This window comes from Camellia sinensis, chromosome 12, assembly GCF_055761805.1.
Source record: "Camellia sinensis isolate YWXY chromosome 12, ASM5576180v1, whole genome shotgun sequence".
NCBI classification, from domain to species: Eukaryota; Viridiplantae; Streptophyta; class Magnoliopsida; order Ericales; family Theaceae; genus Camellia; species Camellia sinensis.
In genome coordinates this window covers 48,740,736-48,752,356 of record NC_138972.1, presented here as the reverse complement: position 1 = coordinate 48,752,356, position 11,621 = coordinate 48,740,736, and positions in this window count along the sequence as shown.

Here is an 11,621-nt window from a genome sequence, read left to right as displayed (position 1 = left end):
CTTAATTCTTTCAAGGATTTTTTTTAATGCTAAATTATCTTCTTCTTCTTCTTCTTCTTCTTCTCTTTTTTTTTTTTGTACATTATTCTATACCCAATATCAATTTCATATTAATCTATAATATGGATTTGTCATTTAAATTTTATAATAATTTTATATGTGAAATTATACTTCCTTTCTTATATTATTTTATATAATCATAACTCACGGGAAGAAAAACCTGTACAATAATAATACTTTTGAGTAACTTCTAAAGTTTGGATTTATTACTAGAGTTACTTTTTCAATTGTTGAACAGTAAGTTATTTTATGTTTTGACATCATATTACAGATGATTAATCACTTCACACATTGAGATATATTTATCGTTTGGATGTTTTCATTATTTTTTTTTTCTTTTTGAGTTTTGTTGTTATATGATTCTTTATTGATTCGTCGTTACTGAATTTCTTTTATATAGTTGATATTTTAATTTTATTAAGAGTGTTTATTTTATAATCTTATATATATATATATATATATATAAAATCATTATATAATAATCCAACTGCAACATATTTATATTTAATATTTTTAATAAATTTTATGAAAAATTATTTATAAGTCCTATTAGGGAGACTTATGCTATATATGATCATACTAAAAAACTTATGTTCCCATAAGTCCTGTGGGAAGTTTGTTGACACATTTACCCTCAATATTAGTTGTTAGTATCATAAATAATAGTAAAACCATATATAGGAAATTGAATGTTACCATAGATCATGTCAATATAAACGTAACGTAACGTGACACCTACATAAACGTAACGTGACATCTATGATCTATGGTAACATGCAATTTCCTATATAAACGTAAAGTAACGTGACACATACATAAACGTAACGTGACACCTATGATCTATGGCAACATTCAATTTCCTATAAGAAATCGAATGTTGGCATAGCTCATATTTATATGAAACGTAACGTGACGCCAACATAAATCAACAACATTTTCACATTCAATTTAAAAAAATAAAAACTTATTAAGTTTGTGAAACGTAACGTGACACGTTACGTTACGTTTATGTAGGTGTCACGTTATGTTACGTTTATATAGGTGTCACGTTACGTTACGTTTATGTAAGTGTCACGTCACGTTACGTTTATGTAGGATCTTGTGGAATACATTCTTATTTAAATAGGACTTGAAACTCTATAAGAAATTACACAAGACTTAACCTACCATAAGTGTCTGAAAAAGGATTTATAAATAAGTCTCCCTAAATTTTATATAATTTATATTTCTACATATTTTTTTCTCAAATAAATATAAAAGAAAATTAAATAGTTAGAATTACTTTTAATTTTATGTTACTAATTATTCTTCTAATTTAACTATAATTTTTAATATCAAAATGAGTATTTATTTTACTATTTTATAATTTAATATATATCATATAAAATTATTATATGATAATTATTCTTTTATAATACGATAGAACTAAAATTATTAAAATACATAAATAATTTAACTAAAATTAATATATATATATATATATATATAAGTATTTAGCTAATAATTTTATAGAATAATAATATCAATATTATCAAAATAAATAATTAAAATCATATTTTAATTTTAATTTTTTTTTATAAAACACATTATAATATCAAATATTTTTTTTATAAAAAATAAGTCGTCAATTACACAGCTCAACTACTAGTTTTATTATAATATAAAGTTTGCCTCTTTAATTAAAAAAAATAAAAAGAAAAAGAAAAAGAGGCCTAAGTAATTCATATTTCAGGTTAAATTTCATAATATTTTTTTAGGGAAATTGACGAGTAAATTTCATTTTGTGGACTTGTAATCCATAAGGTCCTGAATGTTTTCTTAGTGACTGGGTGGTCCCTTAATTTGTTTGTTGACAGTTTTGCCACTGCTAGTATTATTGATTCACATTTGGTGTGGGTTTGTATGGGATAAGGTGAATGGGTGTTTGTATGTCACGCTGATCGAAAAAGCACACTAATGCTTTTTTTACTTTAGTAAGTGTGTAACACTCAGAACATGAGACGTGGGTTGTGACGTGAATGCAAGTAATTTGACACTTTTTTTTTTCCTTGTAACGTGGGTTGTGTCACGTTTCGGCTTTTCTACAGTTTGACCCTTCGTTTTCCAATTGCCATTTGTGACGTTTCGACGTGAACCTTACCATTGGTTGGGTTCGCGACATAACCCAAAAACATGGATCCGAATTACCAAAGCAAGCCCAGGATTGCGAATTCAATGTCGAAACATGTTGCAACGTCGTGTTCTTCGGCGAGTTCCGCATAGGGTGCAAAGCATACATGCATTGGTTGACATTGAAAACCAGGAAAGAGATTTGACAGAGAAACAATTTTAGTCAATCCCAATACACAAATTCTTTCTCCAATTATGATTATGTAAACAACCTACAAATTCTTCTTTTATATCAGTTATATACATATACATATATATACCACATAAAATATATGAAAACATCATTCACAGAACCCATCAAGTGATCAAGCCATTCAATTAATGAGAAGTTTAGAAAAAGAATCGATAAAAGACATATATATACATACAAATTGTTAAATTTAGGTAATCAATAATTGATCTGCCCGATTCCGTCATCAACGTCTTGTACTCTGTTTTCGGGTCGATTTGACGATGCCGACGTGGTACGCCAACATGCCGGATTGACGATCATCTTGTGCCCATTGTTCACGTCGATCTGGGGTTCCTCGATCGAACTCGAACCGGTCACGATCGATTCAGAAGAGGCCCTCTGAAAAATGGATTTAGTACTGTTCACGTCGATCTTGTGCCCAATGTTCACGACGATCATCTTGTGCCCATTGTTCACGTCGATCAGCCCGATTCCTTCGTCATCGTCTTGTACTCTGTTTTCGGGTCGATCGGACAATGCCGACGTGGTACACCGGCCTGCATGGTCTCCGGCTCCATCACGGTGAATGTGGACTCCGTCGAGGTCGCCGCGGGATTGGAGGAGAGTGCCGTCGGGGAGGAACTGGCCTGAGGAGCACCAGGTGTCGGTGAGGATAATGAGAGGGCGGATTTGAGAGGTGTGGCGGTCGAGGAGCATGGAGTGCGTGTAGCAATCGTGTTTGAGCACGGGGGTCGTGCGTGTCGCTGCGGCAGTGGCCTTTTCGGAGCATTTTGCGTGATGGCCCGATGTTGGTTCGGTCTAGGAGGACTACGGTGTTGAACCTTGTTACGGCGGTGTGCATTGATGCAATGTCGGCGTTTGCCACCACCACTTCCCACGTTCCGGGCAGGTCTGCACGTGTCATGATCAACAGAGAGGGACACAGGAATAGAAGGAACAAGAAGATCAAATTGGACATAGCTATTTTTTAGAAAGAGAAAATGTGTGTGTGTGTGTGTGTGTGTGTGTGTGTGTGTGTGTTCAGTCAGTGTATACTTACTACTGTCAGTGCAGTGCTTACTTAAAAAAAAATGAGCTGAAAAGTCGGGTCGAGTCGCGAACTGGGCCGAGCTCGCCGGAGAACATACGCTGTATGGTCTCCGGCTCCATCACGGTGAATGTGGCTGAGGCTTCGACCAATGGAATACACTATCATACCTGCATCCACCCCCACCAAACGTGGGATTACACATAAAAAAATGAAATCATAACAGCCCATAATTGATGTGAGGGTATATTTGTCCCCTACATAACAATGTAATTCAAAAAAGGAGTTATCAGTAAGATCTCTACTATCATGAACTGCACAATCAAATAAAATATTTGTGGGACTAAATGGAATATAATTTCGCCATATCAGACTTTCTGATAAATTGTCCATTTTTTTATAATAAAATCTGTCTCTTTTTTTTTTTTTTGTAACTGATGTGGCAGATGGAGAAGATTGTTAGAATCCAAGTCAACAAACTCTTTTATATAAGGCCCATGTCACAAATATGGGTCCACTTGCAACCTCATCCACAGATGTGGGGCCCAAACTTTATTTCCTGAATGAGTCATCACCCAAGCCATCGGAGCCAAGAAATTAGGGTGGAAGCCTATTTATTAATAATAATTTTTTATTTAAAAAAAATCATGAGCAATATTAAGATAATCATAATTTTATGAGATAAATTTAAGGGGGATGCACCAATAAATCCCAAATTAATACCTTATGCACTGTTTAATCCTAAAAGTTTTCTTATAGACTGAAAGGTCCCATTACAATGTTGATAACATCAAATACAATGTTAATAACATCAGAGTCATGTTACAAACATTGGATTTCAAACATCTAATGTTCATCAAATTTCAATAATGTTTGAAAATATAGGATGAAAAACATCTAATGTTCCTCAGATTTCAATAAATTTTTAAATTATAGAATGAAACATCAGATCATTTACATCATTCACATCATGTTGATGTAAACATGGGACTAAATAGAGCATAAGAAAACTTTTAGGACTAAATGGTTCAACGTTTCAAAAACTAGGACTTATGGGTAAATTTTCCTAAATTTAAACATAAAAAATTACATAATCATTATTAATAATAATAAATCAAAATTTTATAATAGTGTGAAATAGCTCAGTGTGAGATGATGATGCAAGTTTGCAATTTTAACATAAAAAATTGTGGATTAAAATTTCTAATTTTAAAAAATAAAAACATATCATTTATAGCACAAATTATTATAAAATTTATTTAATTTTTATTTAACAGAAAAATATTAAAAATATGACATTACTTATAAATGATGTGTTTTGAATGAAATTATTTAACAGTCTTAGAATACCATATGACGTTACTTACGTGATGCTCAAAGTATAGAAAATCACAAATCACATTAACTGATATGTCAACTACTTGAAAATAATGAGTTCATTATATTCAATCTATAATATTTTTCGTTACACTATTAATTTAAACTATTATATAAATAATATCACATAATGTTCCTAAAGTACCAAATAACTATTTGTTGTGAACCATATAATAAATTTTTAATCAAAGAACATGTTAAAAAAAAATAAAAAAACATTTTATACATGATAATAAAAAATAAAAAAAATATTCAAAACTGAGGGGATCAAAAAATGGGACACTATGTGGTCCTATGCCGGGAATGTCGTTTTGGGACAATTTTCATGAAAAAAAAAAAACTCAGAAACAGAGGGAAAGAGGGAAGAAGATGGCTATCTAACGACACAAACTAGAAGCAGAGCATAGCCCAGAGACCAAAACATCAATCAAACCACAAGAAGCATTTTCTCTCTCTCTCTCTCTCTCTCTCTCTCTCTCTCATGGGTATAGTTTCCCTCTCTAGGAATTCTTTCCAGATGCTCAGTTCTTCAACTTGAAATTAAAGAAGTTGAAATTAGGGGGGTTGTGGTGTGGTTTTTTGATCCTGTGTGTTGATTAATGGAGATACCAAAACGACAACTCTTTGTGCTGCAGACCCATGTTGATTAAAATTGAATCTACACCAACAAACCCATGTTGTGGGAAGAGATCCAGATCCAACTCTTTGTGTTTTTGTTTCTTTCTCTTTCTCTCTCCTTTTTTTTTTCCTTTTTTTCTGGGTCTGTTGTTGGTGATGATTATAAAATTATTCTTTGTGTTCTTTGTAGATCCCATTTATATCAATTCTTGGGTTTATTTTTTGTATTATTTGTGTTTTTGTTTCTTTCTCTTTCTCTGTTTTTTTTTTCTTTTTTTTTCGGGGTTTGTTGTTGATGATGATTATAAAATTATTCTTTGTGTTCTTGGGAAAAATGGCCATTTTGGATGATGCGTGTTTGGGTCTCTGGGCTATGCTCTGCTTCTAGTGTTTGGGTCTTTGGATCTCTGGAATAATTTTATAAACCCAAGATTTGATATAAATGGGATCTACAAAGAACACAAAGAATTGATATAAATGGGTCTGTTGTTGATGACCATTGCCATTTTGGATTGTCCAAATTATTCTATGTGTTCTTGGGAAATTATTCTTTGGATGACCATGGCCATTCGACACAGCTCTGTTCTTGGTAAGTCATGGTAAACAGATAGCCATCTTCTTCCCTCTTTCTCGCTGTTTCTGAGTTTGTTTTTTTTGTTTTTTTTTCTCATGAAAAGTTGCCCCAAAACGACGTCGTTTTGGGACGCTACGGGAAAGGGCCGCAGATAAGGGCGACGGAGGATCCGGATTCATGCTGGGACACCCACTGGTCCTATCCTGCCTCCGCCCCTGCCATCGACTACCCGTCTTATCTCTCTCTCTTTTCTGTTTTTTTATCATTATTTTTTAGGTAAAGTATTATTGATTCAGATTAAGGTCAAGTTTGGCAACATCAAAATAATCCATCTTTTTATCTTTTTATTTTTTTTCCATCAGATTACCTCTTTACTTTTCTGTACATCTTTTCGTAAAAAGACAAAAAGTGCACTTATTTAGGTTATCCCAAACAACCCCTAAATTCTTATGGCTGGACAAGTTTTTTGCAATAGAAATTTTAAACTTAGCAGTCTATAGTCTTAAGAATTTTTGCTAACGAAAAGAGTCAAATTTAAAATTATGGATGGAGTAAATCTCAAATCCAGAGTCTCGTTCACCAAGCCAAACCCTTGAAAATATTTGTCTCACACTTTGTCCCTTCTCCTTGTGGCCAATCCTTAAACTTATGGAGACTTCTCCCTATGATTCAGGTTGTACAAACATATACATATTGAGGAATGATTTGGGCATTGATTAGAAAGTGTTTGATAATCAAATTCAAAATTTAAAATTGAATGTATTAAATAATAATTAATTAAATTATTTTGATATTACTAAAAAAATTAAGTAACTCTTAAAATGTAAATTAAATTTTAGGAAAAATTTTAAGTCATATGAAATTTATTTAATTCTGATTAAATTTATAAATACTAAACATAAGTATCAATATACAGTATTACAAAATCATCACTACCATCACCACTACCATCATGTCACTGCCACCATTATCACCATTATACCACCACTACTAGTACTACCACTACCACTACTACTATCCCAACCTTCATCACCATTATTATTGTTGGTATTGTTTTACTATCACTATCATTATTACTACTACTACCACCACCACTACCATGCTATCACTACCACTACTACCACCACTATGCCACGGCCACCACTACTACCACCTTTATAACCATTTTTATTGTTGTCATAAGTATCACAATTATTTTACTACCACTACCATCGCCACTGCTACCACTACTACCATGCCGTTGCCACCGCCATCTCCACCACTACCATTACTACTACCACCACTATCATCGTAACATCACCACTACCACTACTACAACCATCACAATATAAAATTGAAATATTCAATTTAAAAATAATAAATCTTAAATTTGATCTTCTATATGTTAAAAAAATTTATTTTAGTTCAGTACTTAAATCTTTATCAAATAATTTTTTAATTAAAAAAATTTCAATACTAATTTTTAATTTTTAATTTTTAGCTTTATTAAATACCACCTTATTTAGTGACTTACTGATTTTTTTTTTTTATAAAATTATGTGAAAAAAATAGAGAAGTAATTTGACAACTTATAATAAATAAGACAATAAACAACTCATTTTGATGTACCTAAACCATCCCTGAATCTCAAGATCAAGCCTATTGGGACAAAAAGGTTTGGAGCAAAACGCAAAGGGCATTTAATAGGCTTTTGAATATTATTATTTTTTATTTAAAAAAAGTCTAATTATTGGACATAAATGAAAATATAATTGTTTTATTGTATATGATATTTTTTTAAAATGATTTTTAATCATTATAAAGATCTTCATATGAAAAATGAATTTGTGCACTTGAATGTTAAAAGGGTTATTTTATTGTATGCTATTTTTCTTATAAGATTTGTTATCATTATTAGTATCTTCATATGAACAAAGAAATTTGTGCAACTGAAAGTAAAAGCACTACAACAAAAGTAATCTATGGTGACGAAAAGTAGTGAAGAAAATAAATTTTGTCACTAAATAAGAATAATCTATGACGAATTATTAAATTTTGTCACGTATAATAAAAAATAAAAATAATAGGTGACGAAATTTGTTTTCGTCAACAAATATTTCTTTTTAGGTGAGGAAAAATTAAGTTTTGTCACCGAAGGTTTTCCCGCTAATTTTTTTTTGGTTGGCGTCAAAATTTGAGACTTTTGGTGAGAAATTTTTTTTGTCACCAATTATAAAATTATTAGCGAGGAATATATTTTCGTCACCAATAATTTTGTATATATATTTTTTGAGAAACTTGATTTTAAATATTTTAAAACCATTTGGTGAGAAATATATTTTTGTCACTAATAATTTTTAATATTTTGAGACTTTTAGTGAAGAAATTATTTTGTCACCAATTTTGGAGGAAAAATTTTGACATATTGGGCGGTAATGGAAAAAATAGACAACTAACTTTTTTCCCCTTTTTATTTTTGCTTATCAATTTCTCTCTCTCTCTCAAAACAAAACACAAGTTAATTAACTCTCTAAACCTATGGTGACAAAGAAATGAATAAAATATTTTGTCACTAAATAAGAATAATCCGTGACGAATTACAAAATTTTGTCACATATAATAAAAAGTAAAAATAATAGGTGACGAAATTTATTTTCGTCAATAAATACTTATTTTTAGGTGAGGAAAAATTAAATTTCATCACCAAAGATTTTTCCTCTAATTTTTTTTTTTTTGGATGGCGCCAAAATTTTGAGACTTTTAGTGAGAAAAAAATTTGTCACCAATTATAAAATTATTAATGAGGAAAATATTTTTGTCGCTAATAATTTTAAATATTTTTTTAAAAAATTAATTTTAAATATTTCAAAACTATTTAATTAGAAATATATTTTTATCGTCAATTCACCCAAAAAAAGAAATATGTATTAAAAAAAAACATATACTGAGAGAAGAGGGCAACCAAGTTTTTAATTTTTTTAATTGTTAAACCAAAGACAAAAGTAATTTTTAAAGTGGAAGAAATTGTTTGGCTACAATGGGTTAGTGTGAGAAGCTCTGCCATTTCTCTAGAAATTCATAAATTTCTAGGGTTTCAATATCCCGTTGATGACGATGGTATAGTCACAGTTTACAGAAGGGGTTTCTTCTAGCACTATGGAAGGGGCTTTTCTTGTATGACGTTGATGGAGGCTAATGGTTCGATGAGTCAAAGGAGGAGGGCGCAGAGACTGAGATGTTCAATGCAGGACTACGATTGAGGTCGATTCGGCCGCCAATCGCGTGTTACGAGGTTGTTCTCTCTGAATTCTGGGATCGACGTCGATGAAGCCAAGCCTTACGCCGAGTTCTGGATGGGCACTCATGAGTCTGAACCCTCCTTCGTCCTCCAAAGCTTCAATGATAGTGTCGATTGGTTCAGACTGTGTGGGTTTGAGTTTGAACTCGTGGATTGCCAAAGTCCCTGGTGTTCTTTGCGATAAGGTTATTCAGAAATGGGGCGTTACTCTTCCTTTTACGTTCAAGGTAAAAATACTCTGATGTTTTTGCTTTGATTATGAATTTCATGGTCTGTGTATTAAAGTGATTGAATAGATTTTTGATTAATTGGAATGTGTTAGGTACTTTCAGTTTCAAAGGCATTGTCGATATAGGCCCATCCTGATAAGGAATTTGCTGGGTTTCTGCATAAGACTCTGCCTGATGTCTTCAAGGATGATAATTATAAGCCTGAAGTGGCTTTGGCACTAACAGAATTCGAGGCCCTTTGTGGGTTTATTAGTCTCAAGGTAACGTGCTTAACCATTATTTGTAACTTGTTTGATTGTGAATGACTATTGATTATTTAATTGAGGTTAAGTTGGAGTTTTGATCTGAATAAATTTTGATTTTTGGTTTAGAGAATTCAAACTAGTTATTCCAAAATGTTTTGTGATTCGATTTGTGAGAAATTTGAACAACTTTTAGAAGTCTTGGATGTAAGTCTTTAGGAGTCCCTGATGGTTGAATGTAATCTCTTGGTGATAGCTATACTATACTATACTACACATATTTGTTAAATTTGTTTCACTTGGCATCTTCTTGAAATGAATGGGATTTCACCTTTCTTCTCATTGGATACTTGATTCTAAGGTGTGTGCGGTTCACCCAGTCTGTGAATACGGGAGGGCTATCACTTGATGGGTTTTTGTCGGAGGTTTCCTATTTCTTTTCATTTTTTAGCCCTTCATTTCTGCAATTAGCAATACCATAAGTTTTACTTGCATTGTATAACTGTTGTGATTGTATCGATTAGTTCACACATGAAGTTCTATAGTTAAAAATCCAATATGCAAAAAAATTTACAAATATAATGTTATTTGCTGATCTGGAGTTATCTTTCTTTTTCTTTTTGGTTGAATTTTGATGGGCTACACACAATAGGGGATTGCCCTCTTCTTGACCATGACCCTCCCCACCCTAACTATCATGTTTAAAAAAAAAAAAATAAAAAAAAAAAAATATTGTCCCCTTGTCACAGGTTTATTAATGATGTGATTATGTTGTTATTAAGGCTAGAGAATGTGCTGAACTACTGGAGCTTGGTTCAAGAATGACTAGATTTGCACCTTTTCAAACTCATCCACATGATTAGGTTTGTATTGTCAAATTTTATTTATATTTGAGGAGTTTTCTCTTTTTTCTAAACAATTTGTGTAAGTTACAAAATGTTGATTTTCATAGGTTAGAGCTAAATCACATAATATTGGATATCTAAAAGGAAAAGTGCTTTCTTGGGTTGGAATTCCTACCTTGGTTGTCCTACTATTTGGAGTTTTCAAGAAAGTTCTTTTAAACGGTTTAAATCAGGTTTTCCTCATCTCAAAATATTTCACATATCTCTATTGTAGTTTGTTATTGCACTCTTCATTCAATAACTTCTAATGTTTCCATTTGGCATAGGATTTTTATTTATTTATTTATTTCCAATTATTTCTTAATAGTAGACACACCAACTGGGTGAATTTGTGTTTGTTTTGATCCTAGATTGCCGACCTTGTTTTAGATTGTTGTTCTAGCCAAAAAAATGTGAAAGAAAGAATCAGTCTGTTGCTACTTCACACAAAAAATTTGCAGATTGGTTACTTCACACAAAAATTTGCTAAGAAACTCACTTTTTAATTAATGGTATATAGGTGCCTTGATATTAAATAAAATTTCCCTTTTGTTTGTCCGTGTCAGGCTGATCAAGCTGGAACAGTAGTTGAGGTGCTTGCAAAGGATGGGAAACCAGTTAGTGTGGACACGGTCTCTCTCTCAAATAAATTTCTTTCCTTGTTTCCATTTCTTTAATTATTCAATGCAGAGTCGATTGTTGTCTAAAACATTCCATTCATTTTTTGCAGCCTCTATTTACCATTGAGCCATGAAGAATTAAGCCTCTATTTACCATTAACAAATTGCGAATAATAACAAAACATTTCTACTGGTGCACGGACATTGGTGTTACAGAAGGATATCGTTTATGGTATTGACTCACATATATTATCAATTTTTTTTTTTGGACTTGAAATCAGTGTTGAAAGTTTTATATGTTGCTTGATAGTTACTAGGTCTCAATCAGATTCAGATGTAGAAGTTTTTGA